Below are 25,105 nucleotides of genomic sequence, written 5' to 3' on the forward strand. Positions count from 1 at the left end.
GAACTGTACACAGTACTTCATGTGTGGTCTGACTAGCGATTTGTAAAGTGGTAGGACTATGTTCTCATCACGGGCATCTATGCCCCTTTTGATGCAACCCATTATCTTATTGGCCTTGGCAGCAGCTGCTTGACACTGGTTTCTACAGCTTAGTTGGCGGTTCACTGAAATTCCTAGGTCCTTTTCCATGTCAGTGTTAGGCCTCTTGCAAAAAAAGTATGTATTTTACAGTCCGCAAAAAACGGATCCGCAAAAAAATAGGATGACATCCGCGTGCATTCCGTATATTGCGGAACGGAACAGCTGGCCCCTAATATAACAGTACTATCCTTGTCCATAATGCGGACAATAATAGGACATATGTAAACGGAATGCACACGGAGTACCTTCCGTTTTTTTACTGACCCATTAAAAATGAATTGTTCCGTATACGGTCCGCAAAAAAAACCTGAATGGACACGGAATTAAAATACATTCGTGTGCAAGAGGACTTACCCAGTGTTACCCTTTAGTATGTTGTGGTGACTTGTATTATTCCTTCCCATGTGCATAACCTTACATTTGTCAGTGTTAATCCTCATCTGCCACTTCTCTACACAAGCCTCCAATCTATCCAGATCGCTCTGTAGTAGTATACTGTCCTCTTCCATGTTAATTACTTTACACAGTTTAGTGTCATCTGCAATTTTTTTTATTTTACTGTGCAAGCCTTCTACAAGTGACAGTGACCCAATCTGAGTGTGTACCGTTAATAACCACCCTCTGTTTTCTATCACTGAGTCAGTTACTTACCCACATACAGACGTTTTCTCCCAGTCCGAGCATTCTCATTTTATATACTAACCTTTCATGTGATAAGTAAAAGAGAGAAAAATAGCCGAGCTCACCTGCACCATTTATGGAAGCACAGATACTGCCAGGAGCAAGCAGAAGTCCACAGTCCTGTAAACTTTCATGTGGTACAGTGTCAATTGCTTTGGAGAAGTCCAGATTCACGACATCCATTAATTCGCCGCTGTCAAGTCTAGAACTTACCTCCTCATAGAAACTGATTAATTTAGTTTGACATGACCGATCCCTCATTAAACCATGCTGATATGGTGTTATTTGCTTATTTTCATTCAGGTGCTCCAAGATAGCATCTCTTAGAAAACCTTCACACAGTTTACCCATGAGAGATGTTAAACTTACCGGCTTTACGGCCTATAGTTTCCGGGCTCTGTTTTTGGACCCTTTTTGAATATTGGCACCACATTTGCCATGCGCCAATTCTGTGGAACACTCCCTGTCAGTAGTCTAAAATAAGTGTTTATGACCTCTTAGTAATTTACAGATAAGGGTTATTAGATGACCGGCGCACAGTGAACGTACCATTCACACAGCAGAAAAACAGTTAACCGTTTGTGACAGAACGGCTCACTATTGTCCAGGTTTGAAGCCAGTCACTGTTACCTATCTAAAAAGCCCAATTATTAAACACATATGAAGATCTTTACAAAAAAATGGAGAGAACAAGGGTCAATGCCCAAAAATGGCAGATACACGTGGCAATTAATGTATTTTTTCATGTACATTTGAATTGTGGCCACTTTCCACTTTATCAGCTATAGGCTTAATGCACACGACCGTAGTTATGGTTCGCATCCAAGCCGCAGTTTCTGCGGCTCGGATGCAGACCCATTCACTTCAATAAAGTCGCAAAAGATGCGGACAGCACTCCGTGCCCCGCAAAAAAAATATAGCATGTCCTCTTCTTGTCCATTTTGCGGACAAGAATAGGCATCTCTACAATGGGCCGCCCGTTCCGTTCCGCAAATTGCGGAAGGCACACGGGCCGCTTCTGTTTTTTGCAGATCCGCAGTTTGCGAAGCATGAGGCCATACTTTTGTGTCTTCTAGGCCATCAGTGTGTGACCATTCAGTCTCACCTGTGGGCCTCTCACTAATTAGCAGAAAAAAAGTGTGAGGTAGTGGTTGAGGAGGATTACAAAAAATTTACTTTCTTTACATCAGTGGTGCAAAAATTCTTTATGTTCATAAAAGTCAACAATATCAGATCGGCATGGGTCCAGCACCCAGTAGTCCTACAGATCAGCTGTTTGAGGACTGTGGCGCTCTGGTAAGTAACACAGCCTCCTCTCAGTGTTTGTGCTTGGTATTACAGCTCGTCCCATTCACTTCAATGGGACAGACCTCCGCCTAGGCCATATGACTAACGAACGTGACGTCACTGGCCTACGAATAAACTGCAGCGCCGCAGTGTCTTCTAACAGCTGATTGGCGGGGGTGTTGCCTTCACATCAATCATTAGAACTTGTCACAGTTAACTGTCAACTCACTCTAAAAGTTTGAACACAACTTGTTGTACTTGAAAGGTCACTTCCATTATTCTGAGAGTCCAATCTTTCCTACAACTTACGTTAAGTCCACCATAACACACGAGTGAGTCTATTTAGTCACATCACAGGCCTCTGAGCAGCCAATTTCCCACTATATACTGGACATAAATACCTTGTCATGCTGATGTCTGAAACAAGGTCGTCTGAGGCCATGCTATAGCTTCTCGCAAGGATGGATCTGACACCCACCAACTCATCTTGGCTTGCAGACTACCCAGATCTGACCCCTTTCAAGGCTGACAATATATTTATCCTACACCACTTCAACGGTGACTTTCTCCGGGGTCTGTTAGGAGACACTAGGAAGACACCTCTTACCTATGCTTTCCTCATATGCAGCATCTTCCCAGGCCACTTGTCACTCACTAGTGCCTCCGGCCTACCAACTCTTGTGATTACACAAGCCTACTGTAGGTATAACTACTAATTAGGCCTATCACAGATCTTCCAGGCAATTACATGGATCATCTGCACTCAACCCCATGGTGCCAACCACTCTCTTTTATTGTCTCTTCTTCGCCCCCACTTATCAGGGAAGTGGTATAGTGTTCTAGTGGCATAGTGCCCCAGCAGATGCCTATACATAAGTCAGTATCAAGCTCTTTATGGGCCTACACTGATGCTGGCAACTCCCGTGAATTCTTACTAGCACCTAGGCAAGGCATGGAGGTGACACATAGTATGACCCATCAGTCAGATCAACCCAGGACTGCAATCTGCATAGTCAATTCATGGCACACCATAACACGGCGTAATACAACAGCACATATATATACATGTCATCACTGCAGCAGTGTAAACAACGAACCAGGGAATTGTTGAGGTGGTTGTGGCGCATGATTTTAAAGGTAAAGTAAAAAAAAAAATGTAATATGTTATTATATATACAGCTTTCCAAAAACTTACAGGGCTGGAAAACCCCTTTAAGAAATAAATCAAATGTTATCATTCCCTCCTACCCAATAGAAGAAAAGTTTATTTTCTACATGTAAATACTGAGTATTAACTGTCTAGATACTTGTGGTTTATGCTCCCTCTCACCTGATCCATTGTCTTCAACTCAGCAGCTGTCAAGTTTGTAATTCAGTTACGACATGCTAATTTGAAACCCACATACTGAAATTAAAATATGTGAAAAAAATATTGTGAAAACAACAGAAGCAAGTTCTGCAACCACATCTCGTGTCGTAACACTGCTCTCCTGGGGGAAAAGTTGGCTCTTCAGCTCAACAACTGTGGTACTGTATTCCAACAACAAGTCTTTGTAAGATGCCAGACGTTGAGCGCACAGACATGGTCCTGTGTGGAGGGCAAAGGCCCTTAATGTTGTTGACATCGAACATGGTCAGAGTAATTGCTGGGTCATAACAGAACGTATTCTTTCTTTGTGCATGCCTATTACAAACCAACCACAGCCAGGTGTGCGTGGGGGTGAGAACATTGGGTGGGACTATTAGTAGGCTGCAGAATGGGAGAATGTGTTCTTCACCAGCAATGACACATAAACAAATCTAATGTGCCGGTTTGCTCCCACTTAGAAGCATTCCGAATCTCATTGAATAATTTTTCAAGTATTTTACTTGCTGGTTGTGCTTAATATTTTAAAGAAGGTTCTACTTAGATTTTATTTTGTAATATATTGTATATAAGTTGTAGTTTGACTGCACCCTTAGGGCTCATGTACAGGATGGTAACAATGTCCCATACACCCTTCATAGTAACATCTCCGACTGAATAAGACACGCTAAACTTAATACGTGCATGCCTCTTAATAAAGCCCCATTTACATAACCGTATTTTAGCTCAACATCCGATCCGCATTTTGAGCAGATCGAATGTGGACCCATTCATTTCATTGTGGTGCTGTCCATATCCGTATGTCCATTCTGCATCCCCACAAAAAAGATAGAAAATGTCCTATTCTTGCCCGTTTTGCAGACGGGTGAAACACAGACGTCACACAGACATCATTTAAATTTTTTGTGGATTTGTGTTTTGCGGACCAAAAAATATATACGGTTGTGTGAATGTACCATCATTTTTTCGCATATTGTGCTGTCCATGCACCACAAACTGAAATCTACAGCAGCTATGTTTTCTGGTGTACATTGCAGTAAATGGGTCAGACTGTCTGTTGAAAATGCGTTGCGCTGAAAACAAGGATTCATGCTTTTCACTGTAAAAGCAAGATGACCCCTTCTCTTTCCTCTAAACTCCTCCTATTAACAAAAATCAGGAAGGGGGCTAAAGAATTGCAAAAAGTCACAGGCCCTGATTTATCATACCTTCACTCCAGAATTCTGGCGTCAAAAAGTAGCAAAATAGGGCTTGCGCAAAATTTAAACACTTGCACAAAAATGTGCGACTTTTTACACTAAAATTAGTTTTTTATACCACTCACTCCAGTTTTGTAATATGGGTGGAATAGTGGGTGTGGCTAGCTATGTTAATGAGTTTCACACATATTTATCAATCTCACTCCAGGAGGAGGGTGGAGTAGGAAAACTGAAGTAGCTTCTCTAGACAAAAGTGTTAGGTTTAACGGACAAGCTAGATTTATCAAACAACCTGTGACATTGGATAAATGTGGCATAAAGTATTCCAACACCGAGTCAAGCCAAACTGACTTCAAATATTATCCTCATGATAAATTCCCCCTAAACGTTTTGCACAAAAATATGCAACTTTTGTACACCAGAGAACTGGCATACAACTTTTGTGAATGTACCCCATAGTGACATATAATGTAGTCATACAGGGCACAAATAACCAACCACACTAGTGCCTAGATACTCTGTCCAATCATTAAGGCTACTTTCACACTAATGGCAGGCTTCTCTGGCAGGCTGTTCTAACATGTCATAGTTTTATTCCGGCCGCCTCTCGGCATGTTTGTCATGTCAATGGGGCCGGAGCGGACCTCCGGCGGCGAGCGTGCACCCGCTGGAACAGCCTGCCGGAGAAGGCTGATGCTAGTGTGAAAGTAGCCTTACCTAAGCTGCATCCTATCTAACCATCTTTCCATAGGTTCAGGCACCAAGTATGAGATCAGCAGTGTACACTCATGGCATGCCCATCAGTAATGACAGCTCATGTGCCCTATACCCCTACATAGGTTGCCAATGCCCACAGCTAATGCTGGCCTGAATGGTCTGCTGAACAACATGCTTTATTACAGAGGTATTCTCCCCTAGAAGCATTGCTCTATAGTATAAAGCCACAGGGATTCCATTTACCCCTATACTAGAATATATTGTCTCTGTTCCTTAGTTTAAATAACAATACCATGCGATATCCTAGATGGGGTATTTGCAATTGTTTGTTATATTTTGTATTTATGTCATGTTATGTTTTATGCATCTTCCGTATGCTTCAGGAATGATAAGGTACGGTTGGCATTAGGAATGGAGCTTTCCATTCCTCCCCTCTTGGAGGGAATGGGCTGGTCCTACTTCCTGCCAGGAGAGGGATAACAAGTTAAGACACACTCAAAAGCCTGAATCACACAATTCGACACCTATACCCACAAGTGCCAGCTGATTGCTGTTAGCTAAAGGAAATCAAGAGAGAGAGAACTACGTTAGAGGGCTATTGATGCCATCTTGCCTGCCACCATACTATATCATCTAAGGATGGAGACATTGTACCCTGTCAGACGACAGCGGGATGTATTGTAACTCATCCTTTGCACACAGTAAAGAAAAATATTTGTTGTTCTTCTATGTCTGCCTGATTCCTTCATATCACCTTTTCACTGTACCTTAACCCTAGGGAGTGATGGCCTGAGAGAGTACATTGTGATACAACAGCTCATCAGGACCACTACCACTCCCATCCTCTGCAGCAGCTCCTCAGGGGTACACTGCAACCACACAAATAAGGCATTGTAAAATAGTCTCATTTTGGGCCACATTCATATATAGCAGTCTACTGCTCTTATTACTTATTTTATTCAAATGCTACTAGTAAATGTTAAAAAAAAAAGAGTAACAAGAATTACAGCTTGCTCTCCCATTTAAGAGAATGTGACGAAAAGCTGTAATTACCCTGCACTGCTGCTACAATGTAGACCACATGCAGATTTACATGGAAGAGGGCGCAGCACTCACACAGGGCCTTAGCCCCATCATGGAGCTGACAGGCGGTGGTACCATGAGTTGGACCTCCACCAATATGATATTCATGACCTATCCTGAAGACCATTCATAAGACCTGAAGACCATTCATAAGACCTCATTAACCACACAACAAAAATACTGGAAGCCTGATTTCTTACCATTTGCAGTAATGTGAGGACTTTTTCCAAGAGTGCAATGCAGCCAACATACCCCACAAGTAATTTCATGAATAATCTCTGCACAAAGCATTAAGATGCCAAATGATTGTGCCAATCAACACGTACAGACTACAAATTAATGTCCATGTGTCTATCGATTCTTATATATTTTTTTAGAACAACAGCACACTGTGCTTTGCTATACAGCCAAAAAAAGGCATCCAAGATTAACCCGCCAGATGTATTGCCATATCTCTGGATTCTTTTTTCTTTTATTGAATTCCAGCTGCCAACTCTATGGCCAAAAAGGAGGGGGAAGGGGGGGGGGGGGATAGAGCTTTAGATTTGAATAGCCACAGGCTTTTCTATGGGGTTTTCATGTTTTGTGTGTTTAGCTCCACACATGATAATTCTGAATCAATGTGTGGGAGACATAGAAACATAGAATGTGTCGGCAGATAAGAACCATTTGGCCCATCTAGTCTGCCCAATATCCTGAATACTATGAATAGCCCTTGGCCCTATCTTATATGAAGGATGGCCTTATGCCTATCCCATGCATGCTTAAACTCCTTCACTGTATTTGCAGCTGCCACTTCTGCAGGAAGGCTATTCCATGCATCCACTACTCTCTCAGTAAAGTAATACTTCCTGATATTACTTTTAAACCTTTGCCCCTCTAATTTAAAACTATGTCCTCTTGTAGCAGTTTTTCTTCTTTTAAATATTCTCTACTCTTTTACCTTGTTGATTCCCTTTATGTATTTAAAAGTTTCTATCATATCCCCTCTGTCTCGTCTTTCTTCCAAGCTATACATGTTAAGGTCCTTTAATCTTTCCTGGGAGACGTTTAGAGCTGAGAATATGGTACAAAAATGTAACTATAACGTGGTTGTTCACTTCTTAAAGGGGTTTTCCAGAATTCAATATTGATGACCCATCTTTAGAATAGGTTATTATCTGATTGCTGGTGGTCTGACTCAGCTGTATGAAGAGACCGCAGCACTCTGGTGAGCTCTACGGCCTACCTATATACTATACATATACATATACTAAGCACAGCGCCGAACACTGTATAGTGGCTATGCTTCATATTGCAGCCCAGGCCCATTATTTTGAATGGCAACTTAGCTACACATAGGCCATGTGACCAATGAACGTGACATCACTGGGCTAGGACCTCACCTCAGCTTCTTCAAAACAGCTGATCTGCCAGGGTGCAGGGAGTCGGACTCCAATTGATCAGATATTGATGACCTATCTTGAAGATAGGTCATCAGTACTGAAGTAAAACCCCTTTTAAAGGAAAAATACAGTAAAAAGGTACTCGCTTTAATAAGAGTTGTTTGTTATATTCATAAACATATCTAAGTCTTGAAATTTGTTCACTTTAGATGTTCCCATGCTGGACGGATTAGAAAAAGTCTGCAAAACCTTCTGGTTATTTTAATGGGCAGAAGAACATGTAGTAACAACAGTGTGTCCAAAAATCATATCAACGTCCAGGAGTAAGAAGATTTAACTCAGGAACAAGGGACAATACATATTTTTTGACTTGTGTCATTGAGGGACATACAGTATCAACAGTGGGTGTAGGTCCTTGCCACTTGGAGGTAGATACTAAGCAGTACATGCACTAGAACCTCATACCCATCCACAGGAAGTAAACTTCTGACTACCTTGTCTGAAAATTGTACTACAACCAAATGGACAGCTGTATATTGTAGCAAGGAGAAAAGGAAGGGGGGCTTCATATAAGTCAACCAGTGACTGAACTATAGTCTTTCCCTGCTGCGTCAGGATAGACATAATGAACACATCAATGCCAATGATCAACAATGAAATATTGTAATTAAAGAGGTTGCCAGAAATAAAAAATGTTTGGGAAAAGACAGAGACGTTATTAGGGTACAGCCATATGGTCAGGTTTCCTGATGCAGTTTTGGAAGCAAGTGAATTTGTAAAAAAGGAAAAGTTGTATCTGTCCTTTATACTTTATCTCCTTTTATAGTCGACTCCTGATTTTGGTCTTCAAAACTGCATCAGGAAAGCTGATGTGGCCATACCTTAGAATAATCAAAAGAAGTTATTATTGGAAGTGAATGGTTGCAGTGGTCATGTGGGATTCATCATGGCTGCAGTGTCGGGAAGGATCGGAGAAACAGCGCCGGAACAAATGGGATTCGGGAGGGAGAGTATAACTTTTTTTATTATTATTATGAGCTAAAGGAGGGAGCATGGAGGGATTGAATTAAAACCCCTATTGTACTTTTACATGAATATATACCTGATCTGGAATCTATCAACATATTTTTGGTTATATACATGAGGGGTCATTTATTAAGAACAGCGTTTTAAACTCTGGTCTTAATAAGCCCCTGCGCTGGCGGTGGGTCTGCCAAAGTCATGTAGAGGTGCTGGCCTCTACACAAGCAGCATATCCAGTGCCGGTCTAAATGTAAGCTAGCTTCCTAACTGGCGTGAGCGGGAAGAGTCGCAGATTGCAGCGCAAATAACTCTTGCGCCTCAATTGGCACCAGAAATACGCTTAATATAGGTGTATTTTTTATCGTAAATGACCCCTGTTCTTTCTTACAAGCACTATGGGCTTTCTAGTGCTTTCTTTTGTCTCTGCCAGTTTCACCCAATATTTCACGTCCAATACAGTTAACCAGGTGATAAGATGCTTTAGTACAATGAATTTATTGAATATATTACCTAATCATCGTGGATCCTTATGTTCACAGTGGGACCTTGTCATTTGGAAACTACTGATGTGAAAGAGATCTCTCAGAGAAGGGAAAAGTAATGAAAAGATCACTTTTATGTTTTCATTTGTTCTCTGTAACATTTGCATGGGAAACCATTTTCCTTACAAGAAAAAAGTTTCCAAAAAGTCCAGAAGGAGGTTGGAGAAATGATTTCACTCCCAGGACTTTGCTGAAACCAGGTGGAAGAGAGTTCATTCCTTCACTCGAACAAAACATCTGCTGAAAAGTTGCTCTGGAGAAGAAAAAAAAAACGCAAAGAGGAACAGCTTGAGCCTTCAGGTTAAAAGGCCATCCATTTCCCATCAGGGAGTCCCATTCAGCCCCTTACAACTGCTGCATTTGACATCTGAATGGAGGAGCAGAGGCCTAGTATGGTGGGTGACAAAGCATTCCGAATGAGAAAGAGGAGAGCAAAATCTGCATCTCTTTACTTTTCCATCTTCTTTCAGTTTTTGCACAGTGTCATTCATTGCTTGGCTTTTTTCTTTCCTTGTTAAATTTAGATAGGGAGAACTGTGAGAAAGTTCACTTAGTAGAGGCCTGGGTGAATAGCAAACCTGGTTACCAAACTCTGAAACAGAAAACGCAGCTTGAGGACATAAGTGATTAATTAGACACATTTTCAGCCTTGTGCACGGATTTCCGAGAAAAATTACTACCATTGCTTTGATGACTACAGTGATGCTAAAGTCCCAGTTATTAAAGTGAACATTGTATTATAAATCTTAGCGGAATCTGTCACTTTAATTGATGAATGCATAGATACTTACACAGATTTTGCAAGGAGTTTGACTGTATGGTCCTGGTACAGGCAAGGAGGCAACCTACAATATAGCTGAAAGGGCCTTTAACAAGACTCAATGCAAAGTAAACGGTGGATGAGCAATTGGTGTTACGATCATTCATACCCCATTCAGTTTTCAGTTTACACAGGGCGGTGTTCTGATGACAAATAAGGATTTTTGCTGCTACATGAAAGATGCGACAAATCTCAGGAGATAGACGGCACATTTACAAGGAGCACCAGTCTAGAGCGAGTCTTCACACAAATGTTCCTTTCCAATAAATGGCCCCTTCCTCTGCCTGTGCGAAAGGGCCATTACTCTCACCATGCATAATGGGGTTGTGCAGGGTTAACTGTATTTTTAGAACCCTCCGTAAGAGGCCATGTTGTTGAAAATATATTTAAAGTACGGATGATCTCATAGATTGGGAGTTTCCCCGTTGCCGGCCACGTACAACATTGCAACGGCATCTCATTCTCCATGTGCCCAGCCGAGTGGCCACCTTATGTAGTCCCTAATAGTAATAGATTTTGACATGTACAAATACAGAGCTAGATTTATTGGATTCGGCAGTAACATAAAAATGTACTTGTATTGCCTGGGCCATGGCCACATGTGTCTGTCTCATTAAATAAAGGGAGCTCAGTTTTTATATATGGACTGAGTGATACAATTCATGTCAACTTTGACATCTGTTTTTTTTATTCATCACATCTGTTGTCCCATTGAGTTTAATGTCAAGAAAATGGATTGGACATTGGACCTCGTATGCATTGGATAAGACTGATGTCTGTCATTAAATCTGTTGTTCTTTCTGTTATAAGCACCATCTGTTGCAACAAAGTCCAATAGCAGGTATATTTGTGTGCAAATGTTTTCTGGGACCAATAGCTTATCCAGCGTCCCCACTGCAAGTGGTTAAAGTGTTAATGTCAATGTGTTTCATGAATTACTTGTCCCTACCTGAAAGTCTTGCACTACCTCTTCCGTTTTTGGGGAAAGTTACTTTAGTCTAGTGTGAGCTTCCCACAAGAACACAGCAAGGGAGCAGTGCTGCACATTTCCCCTGTATATTACAAAAGCAAAAGTGACAATTGATGTGCCAGCTTTTGAAAGGAAAGAGATCCTGAAGAACGTATATAGTGGCCATATCAAAGTGAATTGCAGAACATTTTGAGGCTACAGACATCTCTGCATTTAGTGTAAGTAACTAGCTTCTGGGTTCCCATCATAGTAAAAGGGTAGAAAGGATCCACTGTCCAAGGATCCAGACCGTATTCCGATGAGGATACTAATATACAGTCGTAACCAAAAGTTTTGAGAATGACACAAATATTAGTTTTCACAAAGTTTGCTGCTAAACTGCTTTTAGATCTTTATTTCAGTTGTTTCTGTGATGTAGTGAATAATTACACGCACTTCATACGTTTCAAAGGCTTTTATCGACAATTACATGACATTTATGCAAAGAGTCAGTATTTGCAGTGTTGGCCCTTCTTTTTCAGGACCTCTGCAATTCGACTGGGCATGCTCTCAATCAACTTCTGGGCCAATTCCTGACTGATAGCAACCCATTCTTTCATAATCACTTCTTGGAGTTTGTCAGAATTAGTGGGTTTTTGTTTATCCACCCGCCTCTTGAGGATTGACCACAAGTTCTCAATGGGATTAAGATGTGGGGAGTAGTATGTACGGGTGACTTGCATTATTCCTTCCCATGTGCATAACTTTACATTTGTCAGTGTTAATCCTCATCTGCCACTTATCTGCCCAAGCCTCCAGTCTATCCAGATCGCTCTGTAGTAGTATACTGTCCTCTTCAGTGTTAATTACTTTACACAGTAGCAAAACCTTTCTTTACAACTTGCTGCTCTTCCCAAATCACATATTGTATGCAGTTCATTAAAAATCTACATAGTGGCTTCTCTTAAAAAGGAAGCTACAATGCTGTAATGGATCCGTCATGCAACAGACACCAATGACACTTGAAGGACCCACTGACTTATAACAAGGTATTTTGGGATCTGTCATGATGCCAGAAAAAAATTTGAGCTACCTCCTACACTATTTTTTCAGTCAAATGTGATATAATCTGCAACAGAGGCAAAATGAAGCAACATATTTAGACAATATCAGAATTGTTAACCAATCTTGCCTCATAAATTTCCCCAAGTTAATTATACATTTAAATATATGAGCATTGATTAACTACAATCTCACCGGCAGGGGGAAAGAGTCAGTAAAACAAGGCTAGAGTATCAGGGATGAGGCATACTGTTGGTATCGGCAAGTCCGTGCTCAGTTGCTAGGCAGTACTGCGAGAATAGTAGACTAATGCAACTTGTGATACTATGGAGTGTTGGTATTTAACGTGAAACTGCCATTCTATTTATTTGTATAATGTGTAGGGGCAGTGATGTTAACCATTTTTGTAATATACTTTAATTACTGAAATCATACATTTCTACTAGAAAAAAGTGGCCGATTTGGAGCCTTAGCAATGCCTTAGCAATGCTCCTCTGCCTTCTGTTTACATAACAGTGAAGACTTTCTCAACACCGTGTTATGTAAAAACAAGACAGAGGAGCATCGCTAGGGCTCAAGATGGGCCCCTTTAGAGCTATTTTTTTAAATAGAAATGTATGATTTCAGTAATTAAAGTATATCACAAAAATAGTGAGTATCACTGCCCCTATACATTACACAAATAAAAATAAAATGGCAGTTACATTTAAAGGGTATCCATCCGCTCCAAAACTCCCCTGAAACTAGAGTAAGTGATGTATAGGGTAAGTATGCTGAGTCTGATTGCACCATTTTTATCTTCATGCTCACTTGCATTCCGACGCTGTGCTCCAACAAAACAGCAGTAAAATGCATTGAAAGGACTCACATGCTCATGCACATAATGGAGAGGACTCAAAGAGGTGCCCTTAATGCATTTTTTTGTCAGTGCACAGTGTCAGAATGCATGTGAGTATGAAGATAAAAATTGCGTAATCTGACTCACCACCACTTACATTATGCACTGCTTACTCTAGTTTGGGAACGCAGCATCTGAAGGGTTCAATGATGGTGGGCGACACAATCGCCGTTTCCCGTTAAAACTTCGCTCAACAATCAGTATCTGATTGGTGGGTGTCCAACTCAAGGCACCCCAATGATTAGCGATATGAAGAATCCGTTGTGCTCCAGTGAGGGCCAAGGCCTCTTCCTAGGCCAGTTACATCATGTTCATTGGCCACATAATCTAGTCCTGTTCTTGTGAATGGGACTGCGCTGCGATACCAAGCACAAACGCTATCCAACAGAGAGCACTGTGCTAGGTAAGCTCCAAGTATGCTGCGGCACTCACTGGAGCGTTGCAACCTCTTCAAACAGCTTATCAGAGGGGTTGCTGATAGTCGGGCAATGCATGGGCAACGTCCGTGCGGCGGCTGGGATGGATTGACACCCATTCAACTTGAATGGGTCCGTGATCCGTCCTCACCACAGAAAAATAGAACAAGTTCTATTTTTTAGCAGTGCGGAGGAAGGGACAGAAACACTACGGAAGCACTCTGTAGTGCTTCCGTGGGGTTCCGTTCCGCATCTCTGTGATTGCGGACCCATTCAAGTGAATGGGTCCACATCCTGTGATGCAGAGTGCACATGGGCCAGTGCCCGTGTATTGCGGACCCACCGCATGCGAGCCGCAATACGCCCAAGGTCACACAACGTTCGTGTGCAAGAGGCCTTGGTAAATACTAAGTAAATACTGTATTTACTAAGGCCTCTTGCACACGAACGTTGTGTGACCTTGGGCGCATTGCTGCTCGCATGCGGCGGGTCCGCAATACACGGGCACTGGCCCATGTGCACTCTGCATCACGTAGTGTTTTTGTCCCTGCCTCCCCAAAAATACATTCCACAAAAATGATTTCCCTGTTATTCTTTTGAAAGTTTAAAAACAACTTGGCAAGTAGTTGTGACCATTCCTCTGGTCAGTTGGACATGTCCCAGCATACTCTGACACCGCAGCATCAGAAGCAGCTCCATAACAAGGGGAATGAGAATACCTTCCTTTAGATGTTATTAGAGACAGCCGGGCATCTCATTGTGTGTTCTTTTGATGCCCATTGCCAAGTGAAAAAAGTGACTATTGACAAGTGAAATGCTAACACCCATTTGTCAATTTATCATATACTTCCAGGTAATGGAAAGTAATGGCACAAGGTAGAATTCTAAGAAAAAATGCTCTAAATTGTTGTTATGGAGAATACAAGTATTTACTAAGACACAACTATCAGGATAGATGATAGGTCTTCTTGTAGGCTGGATTCACATGGTGTTTCAACACCTTTTTTTGTGGCGTTTTCATCTGTTCATCTGTTTTTCATTCCTTTTTTTTGTAAAAAAAATGCTGAGGTCAGATGTTACTTAAAAGTCTATACTGAAAATTGTACTTGCACTTGCATTTGGGGAGCAGTGGTGGCAAGTTTTTCAAAACACAGCATGCTCTGGGTATGGCATTTTGGTGGCATTTTTCCCCATAGGCTTTTCTATAGGACTTCAAAAATGGTAGAAACATATTACAATTTAGACATTAAAAAGCAACTTATAGAAAAATGTATATAAAGAGAGAAAGAGGGAGAAAGAAGAAGCATTTATTTCTTATTTTATCACAAAAAGCAAATGTGTAAAAGAATGTCTTTGTGGTGCTGCTTTACAATGTGATTTAAAGAAACTTCCTTTCTCTGCCTGGTCTTTTCTTCCAGAAATCTGTTCCCTTGTTAGGAGCCTATTCATTGTCAACCAGCCACAGCAGTTGTCATTGTCCCGGCCTGTGATTTCTCAGGCAGTCTCACAAAAGGTAAACAGGCTGAGATTTGCTTAAGATAATTCCATTGCACCTGTGCTCAGAGAAACGTATTGAAAGACTGTGAGCGCAGAGTGGAACCTTTGCTGGAGCCATTGTGTACGGTATTCGGGGGAATATTTGAAATAGCGCTACACACACACCTTTCAATGGAGCTCAGAATAAACAAAGGAAACATAAAGTTTTGACAGGACTCTGGCAACCTTCAGTGTTGTGAGCTGATACAAAGTTGCCAAGTGGAATAAAAAATAATAAAAAAAACCAGGACAATCAGCCCCTTTCTCCACATTCACAATATCAAGCTGTTCTTACATGTGTCTGAAAATGCAAATTGTAATGAATAGATTTGAAAGCTGAGCCAAAAATGTGCTCCACGATATATTTATATTCTGCTATCCATTTCTGATTTTGTTATTAGATTGCTTTTCTTTTTCAATTGAAATTGACAAAAGCACATAGCACTCGGGTCTTCACATCTGTATGTACTTTGTATGACGCCATATTTTGCATGGTACTCTGGGTTCCTCCCACACTCCAAAAACATAGTGGTCCACTTTTACTGGCATTTTGGCATACTATTTTTGGTGCTAATTGGCACATCTGATTTTAGGCATATTATGAGACAAGGCAAAAAGAATATTTGAGTGCTCTTTGTCTGCTGCTTCATAGGGAAATAAGTGTGGCATAGCTGGAAAAGGAGAATAGCTTAAGATGCAATATTGTGTTCCAAAATGTTGGCACAATATTCTGCCATAAAGTATGCACAGTTTTAATTGGTACAAATTAGATTTGACAGTCTAAAGTGTGCCAGATTTATCATCCAGTATCAGCCATGGCGGCAGGATTATTAAATCTGACCCAATTATAGGTTAACTGGCTTCTAGACTAACAATTAGTAAGACAATAGTTCATCATCACAATGTTAAATTGTCGGCAGCATATTCCTCTAAAAGCCAAGGTGGAAATACATCTGTAAAGGCAAAAAAAATAAGTTTTAACAATTGAAAAAGTTTTATTGTGTGAATGTTTTTGCAATAGCCAAATGAGGACTGTGATATCGGCACATCGACTTCAGGTAGTTTTTTTTTATACATGGCCTTGTTTTTTTGTCTGATTACCAGGCCAGACTTAAAAGGTGAGATTGCACATTATTTAAACCCATTCAATGAAAATAGAGTTAAAGTGGTTATCCCACGAAAAGTATTCCGCACCTATTTATAGTATAGGTAATAAATATGGGACGGCAAGGGGTCTGACCACTGGTACCCTCAGCGATGCAGAGAATGGAGGGTTCCCGAGTTCCCTCTCTGAATTGAGCAATATTGCACATATCTGTCCATTTCTTGATCCCATCTATGGGACTAACTAAGCGCTACCTATGCTAGATGGAAAGGTAGACTGGCATGTGCACTACCCCTCCATTCTCAGGATCACTGGGGAACCCCTCACAATCCAATTTATTATTTATCATTTATGAATATAGACAGTCTAAAGAAGAGTCATATTTATTATCCACCTTCAACCACTGTGATAAAAAAAAGGGTGCAGCTTGCACTGTTAAACTATTAACGAATTTGCCCCACTGAACTCAAGAATAAATCTGGAAGCAGTAGGCTTCTAAACACATAGTAGTAGGGCTTCAGTCAGTCAGAGTTTTTTTTACTTATCTTTATAAATGTGGAGCTGGTTTAGAGCACAGTATCAGTAAAATGGAACACTGAGTACTATGAAGATGTACTAAGAAAGGGTCTTCTGCAGGACACATTGTACTTTCTAATAGTACTATTCAATATTCCATATGATATAGTGGAAGGCTGGAACAAAATAGATGGAATTGGAAAAACAAACAATTGTTTGTCACGATTGACATGTGTGTCATGGCAAACTGACACACATCAGTAAATGGATATGCACCACCTAAACAACTAGGTTCAGTCGTACCTGGACTGTGACCTTTCTCCAGCAGTGGACTAAACTAACCCAGTTTGCTATTGTTGTACTGTCTGTACTGTGTGTTTTTACACACAGGCAAGCTTCTAGTCATGTTAAGGCATAATTTTTGGGTGCTTGTTAAGAACAAGACTTCTTTCTTATGATAACACCATCTGCCTCCAATAAGGGATCATTTTTCGAAAGTTTTTTAATTTAAAGAAACATAACATTGTCATTCTGGCATTATTTATTATTGCTATCATTGCAATAAAGAGCTTCAAATGGGGATGAGAAAGCAAGAGTGCAAACATTCAAAGAAATTTTTTAGAAAATAAAAAAATAAAAGGCCTAGGAGACCTCAGAATATCATAAACCGCTTTTAAATTGAGCACTTTTAATTTGAAACTCAAATATATATTTTTTTTATGATTTGACAAATAAGACCCAAAACACATTTCGAGAAATTCGGTCACTTCTTCTTGAGATGTTTTCATAAAAGTCTAACTACTAGCAGTGGTGTAGCTAAGAAGGGCACTGGCAGAGCATGTCTATCGGGTTCTGAGTGCACCAACATGCCATTTAGTTTTGTCCAAAGTAGTTAAAATAGGACAGCAAACAGAATTTTTGCCATAGGTGAAGAAAATTATGTTGGCGTGTCTCAGAAGTGGATGGTACTGAACGTGCTCATTGTAATACAGCCAGATGATTTTTTTTTTAAGTAACTGACCTTAAAAGTAGTGAAATGGGAGTAGTGTGCATTCATCCAGGAAATTGGTTATTAGCACACTTCTGGCACAACAGTCAATGTCAAGTAGGAAATTGCCCACCACAATAGAGTGCTAGACAGCAATGATACACTTTGCTTTCCATCTATCCTGTCCTAGCTGAAGCCAAGATTTATGAAAGTTTCTATGAAATGACATATATAAGTGAGAATCAAATCTCAGTTCAGAACTTGTCAGAGCAATCTACAGTACTTTTCAGCCTGCCAACACCATCATAACACTGAGAATTAAAGCCAAACATGAGACATTTCATTGCTAAAATATATGTGTGCTAGAAATAGTAAGTAGGTCATTATCAAAACAATGAAAAAACAATTTCCAAGTAACTATGTTCTGAATTACATTTTGGAGTTATACTGAAAGTTTTTTTAAGCAAACTCAAGTGGTAAAGGCCCCTTAACATGGGCCAATTTAGCTGGCAATTATCGAGAAGGAAGCATTCCCGGTAAGCACCTGCTTATCAGTGAAGGAGACCACTGAAATTACATGCAGTGATCTCCTCCACAGTATGTGGAGAACCAATTACTAATGGCATCTCTCTTTCTCATACAGACTCATTGGTAGTGTTGGGCACGAATATTCGAATATTAACGCGAATATCGGCACTTCGAAAATTTGCGAATATTTAGAATATAGTGATATATATTTGTAATTTTGAATATTCTAGATTTTTTTTTTCATCAGTAACCTCCCTTCTTGCTTGTGGGCCAATGAGAAGGCTGCAATGTCTTTGTCTGAGCTTAGCAACATCCCTAGCAACCAATAGGAAAGTTGCCTACCCCTTACTATATAAGAACCTCCCCAGCAGCCCTTGTATGCAATATTTTGCAGATCTGAGAGAGACAGCAGGGTTGTTGCTGTGCTCTGCGCTTTCATGTGTCATTACATTAGATAGTTAGTTAGTTAGCTTATATATACACTCACCTAAAGAATTATTAGGAACACAATACTAATACGGTGTTGGACCCCCTTTTGCCTTCAGAACTGCCTTAATTCTACGTGGCATTGATTCAACAAGGTGCTGATAGCATTCTTTAGAAATGTTGGCCCATATTGATAGGATAGCATCTTGCAGTTGATGGAGATTTGAGGGATGCACATCCAGGGCACGAAGCTCCCGTTCTGCCACATCCCAAAGATGCTCTATTGGGTTGAGGTCTGGTGACTGTGGGGGCCATTTTAGTACAGTGAACTCATTGTCATGTTCAAGAAACCAATTTGAAATGATTTGAACTTTGTGACATGGTGCATTATCCTGCTGGAAGTAGCCATCAGAGGATGGGTACATGGTGGTCATGAAGGGATGGACATGGTCAGAAACAATGCTCAGGTAGCCCTGGCATTTAAACGAAGGCCAATTGGCACTAAGGGGCCTAAAGTGTGCCCAGAAAACATCCCCCACACCATTACACCACCAGCAGCAGCCTGCACAGTGGTAGCAAGGCATGATGGATACATGTTCTCATTCTGTTTACGCCAAATTCGGACTCTACCATTTGAATGTCTCAACAGAAATCGAGACTCATCAGACCAGGCAAGATTTTTCCAGTCTTCAACAGTCCAATTTTGGTGAGCTCGTGCAAATTGTAGCCTCTTTTTCCTATTTGTAGTGGAGATTAGTGGTACCCGGTGGGGTCTTCTGCTGTTGTAGCCCATCCGTCTCAAGGTTGTGCATGTTGTGGCTTCACAAATGCTTTGCTGCATACCTCGGTTGTAACGAGTGGTTATTTCAGTCAACGTTGCTCTTCTATCAGCTTGAATCAGTCGGCCTATTCTCCTCTGACCTCTAGCATCAACAAGGCATTTTCGCCCACAGGACTGCCACATACTGGATGTTTTTCCCTTTTCACACCATTCTTTGTAAACCCTAGAAATGTTTGTGCGTGAAAATCCCAGTAACTGAGCAGATTGTGAAATACTCAGACCGGCCCGTCTGGCACCAACAACCATGCTACGCTCAAAATTGCTTAAATCACCTTTCTTTCCCATTCTGACATTCAGTTTGGAGTTCAGGAGATTGTCTTGACCAGCACCACAACCCTACATGCATTGAAGCAACTGCCATGTGATTGGTTGACTAGATAATCGCATTAATGAGAAATAGAACAGGTGTTCCTAATAATTCTTTAGGTGAGTGTATATATATATATATATATATATATATATATATATATATAGTACAGATAGTTAGTGGGAGATAGTCAGTGTAGGTTAGATAGTGATATAGTGTAGCTGACCATACATACATACATAGTGCTATGATGTCACAAGTTCACAACGATACTTAGTGCACCAATCACTAATAAGTAGTCAGATCTGTTAAAATGTGAAGTTGCACGTGTTGTGCCAAAATATTTGCATCATTAGGGCCGATTTCACAGTCGCGTATATATTGGAGCACTCCATCTGCAAATAAAGCTATTGTAATGTTCTGCCGTGCCAACCATTTTCTCCAGTCTCAGCAAACTTCTAGCAGCTTGAAAAATTTTGCTATCATGACCCACACCTGTATTTCGCACGCATTACGCAATTATTACATTGCCGATTTTTCGCGATCAAGAAAATAATCTCGAAATTCACGAATTCTCAAATATATGATGAATATTCTACCAAATATTCGCTAAATATCGTGAATTCGAATAGTGCCCCTGCCGCTCATCACTACTCATTGGCTGCCGGCTGCAGAGGCTGTTTACACAGCACAATTTGCTGCTGGCAAATGACGATTTAGGTGCCTACACAAATGATCCAGTTACCCAGCGAACAAGTGTTTCACTATTTTGCTTTGTACAGTATGTTTTAACATTGTTAAAACTTTACAAAAAAACAACTACTTGATTTAAAAAAAAAGTGTTGCGGAACGTATTAATGATATGCAAATGATAAAGCAGGAAACAAAATATTCAAAACATCTTAACTTATTTAGCATCAAGTATGATCGTCACATGCAGAAATACACACACTTTGCCTTGACATGCTATCATTGAGATTATTAAAATGTTGTCTGAGGAATGTTCTGTCATGTGTGGGGATTTGCTCTAGTTGGGATAAGTGGGTGCAGTACAAAGGCAAAGTACAAGTTTGTAATTCAAATGTCCGTGTTTATTCACACATAAGGTCAAACAAAAAAACACTCTTTGCAAGGTTGGTGTTTTTTCACACTAAGTAGAAAGTTTGTGCATAACAAAAAAAATCACCTTGTCGGCGGTTCTGCCTCCAGCAGTCAAAATGAAGGCTTTAGGTGGCCTGCTCTCCCAACACATACTCAGCTTTTCAGCCCAGCACATGGCTCAAATCCCACACCAGCGATTGCCAGAGCTCTTCTGTCAGAGAAAGGTAATCACTCACAGCTGACACTGCTGGCTGGGTTTTTTATAGGCCAGTCAAGACCCGGCCTGGAACGTGGCGTGTAGTCACCCACCCATTACTTTGACTACTCCCAGTAAGAGCCGTCCAGGTTCAGCTATACAGCCATACTAAAATAGCAAAGAGTCAATCAGCATTAGCTGCCGCTGACACCTGAAAATACTGGATCTTACTTCACCGAGGCCAGGAACATCGGTGACACATACCTTTCATCAACGATGGACCCTTGCGCCTTCCTACATACCTCCCCCTTTGTTCAACCCTGAGGGGGTGAACACTTGCCAGACAGTGTACCTAGGACAGGGCATAGTGGCGTCGCTAGAGGGGGGCGAGGGGGGGCAATTGCCCCCCCTATGTTGTTCCTTGCCCCCCCGGGTGCCCCCCCGCTGATTCCCCTGAGTGAATACTAATGAGCGCTTCCATTATGGAAGCGCTCATTAGTACCGAAGAACCAGGAAGTGGTGAACGCTCTGTACTCACCACTTCCTGGTCCTCGGCTGTCGGCTGTGCAGGGCTGCGCACAGCGTGAGGTCGCTCTGTGACCTCACGCTGTGCGCGCCAGTTTAGAGCACAGTCGACTGAGGAGGGAGAAAATGGCAGGCGGCGTCCGTCCAGGAGCAGGAGAGGTAAGTGTTTTTTTATTTTATTTTATAAAAAATGTGGCTGCTGGGGGCATTATGGGGGCTAATAGGAGGCATATGGGGCTAATAGGAGGCATATGGGGGCATTTAGACGCACATGGGGCTAATTGGAGGCATATTTGGGGGCTAATTGGAAGCATATTTGGGGGCTAATTGGAGGCATATGGGGGCATTTGGAGGCATATTTGGGGGCTAATTGGAGGCATATTTGGGGGCTAATTGGAGGCATATGGGGGCATTTGGAGGCATATTTGGGGGCTAATTGGAGGCATATTTGGGGGCTAATAGGAGGCATATTTGGGGGCTAAAAGGAGGCATATGGGGGCTAATAGGAGGCATATGGGGGCTAATAGGAGGCATATGGGGGCTAATTGGAGGCATATGGGGGCTAATTGGAGGCATATGGGGTCTATGGGGCTAATTGGAGGCATATGGGGGCTAATTGGAGGCATATAGGGGCTAATTGGAGGCATATAGGGGCTAATTGGGGGCTAATAGGAGGCATATGGGGCTAATTGGGGGCTAATTGGAGGCATATGGGGGCTAATTGGAGGCATATGGGGTCTATGGGGCTAATTGGAGGCATATGGGGGTTAATTGGAGGCATATGGGGGCTAATATGAGGCATATGGGGGCTAATATGAGGCATATGGGGGCTAATTGGAGGCATATAGGGGCTAATTGGGGGCTAATAGGAGGCATATGGGGGCTAATTGGGGGCTAATTGGAGGCATATGGGGGCTAATTGGAGCCATATGGGGGCTAATTGGAGGCATATGGGGTCTATGGGGCTAATTGGAGGCATATGGGGTTAATTGGAGGCATATGGGGGCTAATTGGGGGCTAATAGGAGGCATATGGGGGCTAATAGGAGGCATATGGGGGCTAATAGGAGGCATATGGGGGCTAATAGGAGGCATATGGGGGCTAATAGGAGGCATATGGGGGCTAATAAGAGGCATAATGGGGGCTAATTAGAGGCATAATGTGGGCTAATGAGGCATAATGTGGGCTAATGAGGCATAATGGGGCTAATATGAAGAATAATGGGGGCTAATGAGGCATAAGGGCTGATATGGGGGCTAATGAGAGGCATAATGAGGGCTAATGAGAGGCATAATGTGTCATCCACAGATGCCCCCATAACAGTGTGTCTTCCACAGATCCACCATAACAGTGCGCCTGTGCACTGACGAGAGACAGAAAGAAGGGGAAAGAATCCGCGGAAGCAAGCAGAGGACGGCACAGCAGACGACTGAATAGCTTCTTTTGTAAGTAAATTGTTTTATTATAAATGTATCCCTGCATACCGCAACTCTCTAGTATTTTGTAATCTTATTTCTATATACTTATTTTGTTTTTGCCCCCCCATTTTTGACTGTGGTATCTTTGTGCCCCCCCTATATATTGTTCCTAGAGTCGCCACTGACAGGGCATCTGTGTTTCCCTGTAAGCGACCTGCCCTGTGTTCCACAGAGAATTTAAAGTTCTGTAATGACAAGAAGAACCATCTGGTGACCTGAGCATTCCTCTCTCTGGACTGGCTCATCCACTTGAGAAGGGAGTGGTCGGTCCCCAGACGGAACATTCTTCCCAACAGATAATAGCGGACAGACTCGAGTGCCCATTTGATGGCAAGGGACTCTCTCTCTCCAGTATTCTGTACCTAGTCTCGGCTGAGGTGAGTTTGTGGCTCAGGAAAACAACGGGATGTTTCTCCCCATTGATTTCCTAAGAGAGTACAGCTCCGAGGCCTACTTCAGAGGCATCAGTCTGTACCACAAACTCCCTCTGGAAGTTGGGCGTCACCAAAACCTGTGACCCACACAGGACCGACTTCAACGTGGAAAAAGCCTCTTCCACCTGGTCATTCCAGCGGACCATAACAGAAGGTGCGTGCTATTACGTCAAAAGACGCACCAGAGCTGGTTGAGTGGCTCACTCAGCCTTCCGCTTCTGCACCCTCCTCATCCTCTGTACCTGCACCATTCTTACTCTCTGCTGTGTGCACCCCCAAAGACACCACCACCACCACCATAGACTATACACTCGAGTCAGAGGAATTATTTTCCCATTCATTCCCAGACCTTACCGATGCGCAGCCATTCTTGCCATCGGATGAGGAAAAGGAGGCAGCAACGTCCGCCAACCAGCGGTCTGATGACAGTACCCAGATCAGCCCAAGAAGGGTGGTCGCCGCTGTTGCTGCCCACTCCAAGATCTCTAATGTCATTGGTGGTGAAGGTGATGATGAGAACATGTCGATGGACGTTATATGGGTACCCACAAGAGAGGAAGAGGAGGGGAGTTCAGAGGGAGAGACGGAGCAGCAGATAGGGAGAAGCAGGCAGAACTCGCAGTGCACAGGAGGCAAAAAGCAGACTGCAAATGTATCTGGAGCGAGCCATCCACGATACAGTCACAATTTGCGCTCCCAGGACGCCGGCACATGGCTCGGCAGTGTGGGCTTTTTTTAACGTGTCAGCTGCTGATAATAGTGTTGCCACCTCCAGCCTGTGCTATCAATGCATAAGTCGCGGTAAGCCCAACACTCACCTAGGGACGACCGCCTTAAGAAGGCACCTGGCTTTCCATCACCGAGCCCAGTGGGAGCAACGCTATCAGAACCCAGAAAGCCACACACCGGGCGCTCCACGTCCTACCTCTTCTTCTCTATCCTTCCATTTGTCCTCCACTCCACCTTCCACCGTGCCGTCGTTGCGTTCATCTGGCACAAGGCAGACTTCTGTGGCCCAAATGTTTGAGCATAAAAAAATGATGACGCCGGATAATCCTCTTGCCCAACGGCTGACCGCTGGCTTGTCGGAACTGCTAGCTCGCCAAATACTGCCATATAAATTGGTGGACTCAGAGGCCTTTAGAAAATTTGTGGACATTGGCATACTGCAACGGAAGGTCCCCGAAAGGAAATATTTCTCCTAGAAGGGCATCCCTGAACTATATGGCCATGTTCAGCAGCAAGTTAATATATCTCTGGCACACAGTGTCGGTGCCAAGGTACATCTAACCACATACACGTGATCTAGCAAACACGGGCAGGGAAGGTACATAACTTTTACTGCCCACTGGGTGAACCTTCTGATGGCAGTAAAGCATGTTACCCGTGGCACCCGTGTGGATTTAGTGTTACCGCCACAGATTGCATGCAGGCCTGCCTCTTCTTCTCTTCCACCTCCTACTCCATCCTTGGCTGACTCCTCCTTTTCCACTGCTACCGTCTCTTTACTGCACCCCCAAGCTCCCCAAAACCTAATCAACGTGCTAGGTGAGAC

This window comes from Bufo gargarizans, chromosome 2, assembly GCF_014858855.1.
Source record: "Bufo gargarizans isolate SCDJY-AF-19 chromosome 2, ASM1485885v1, whole genome shotgun sequence".
Classification (NCBI taxonomy): Eukaryota; Metazoa; Chordata; class Amphibia; order Anura; family Bufonidae; genus Bufo; species Bufo gargarizans.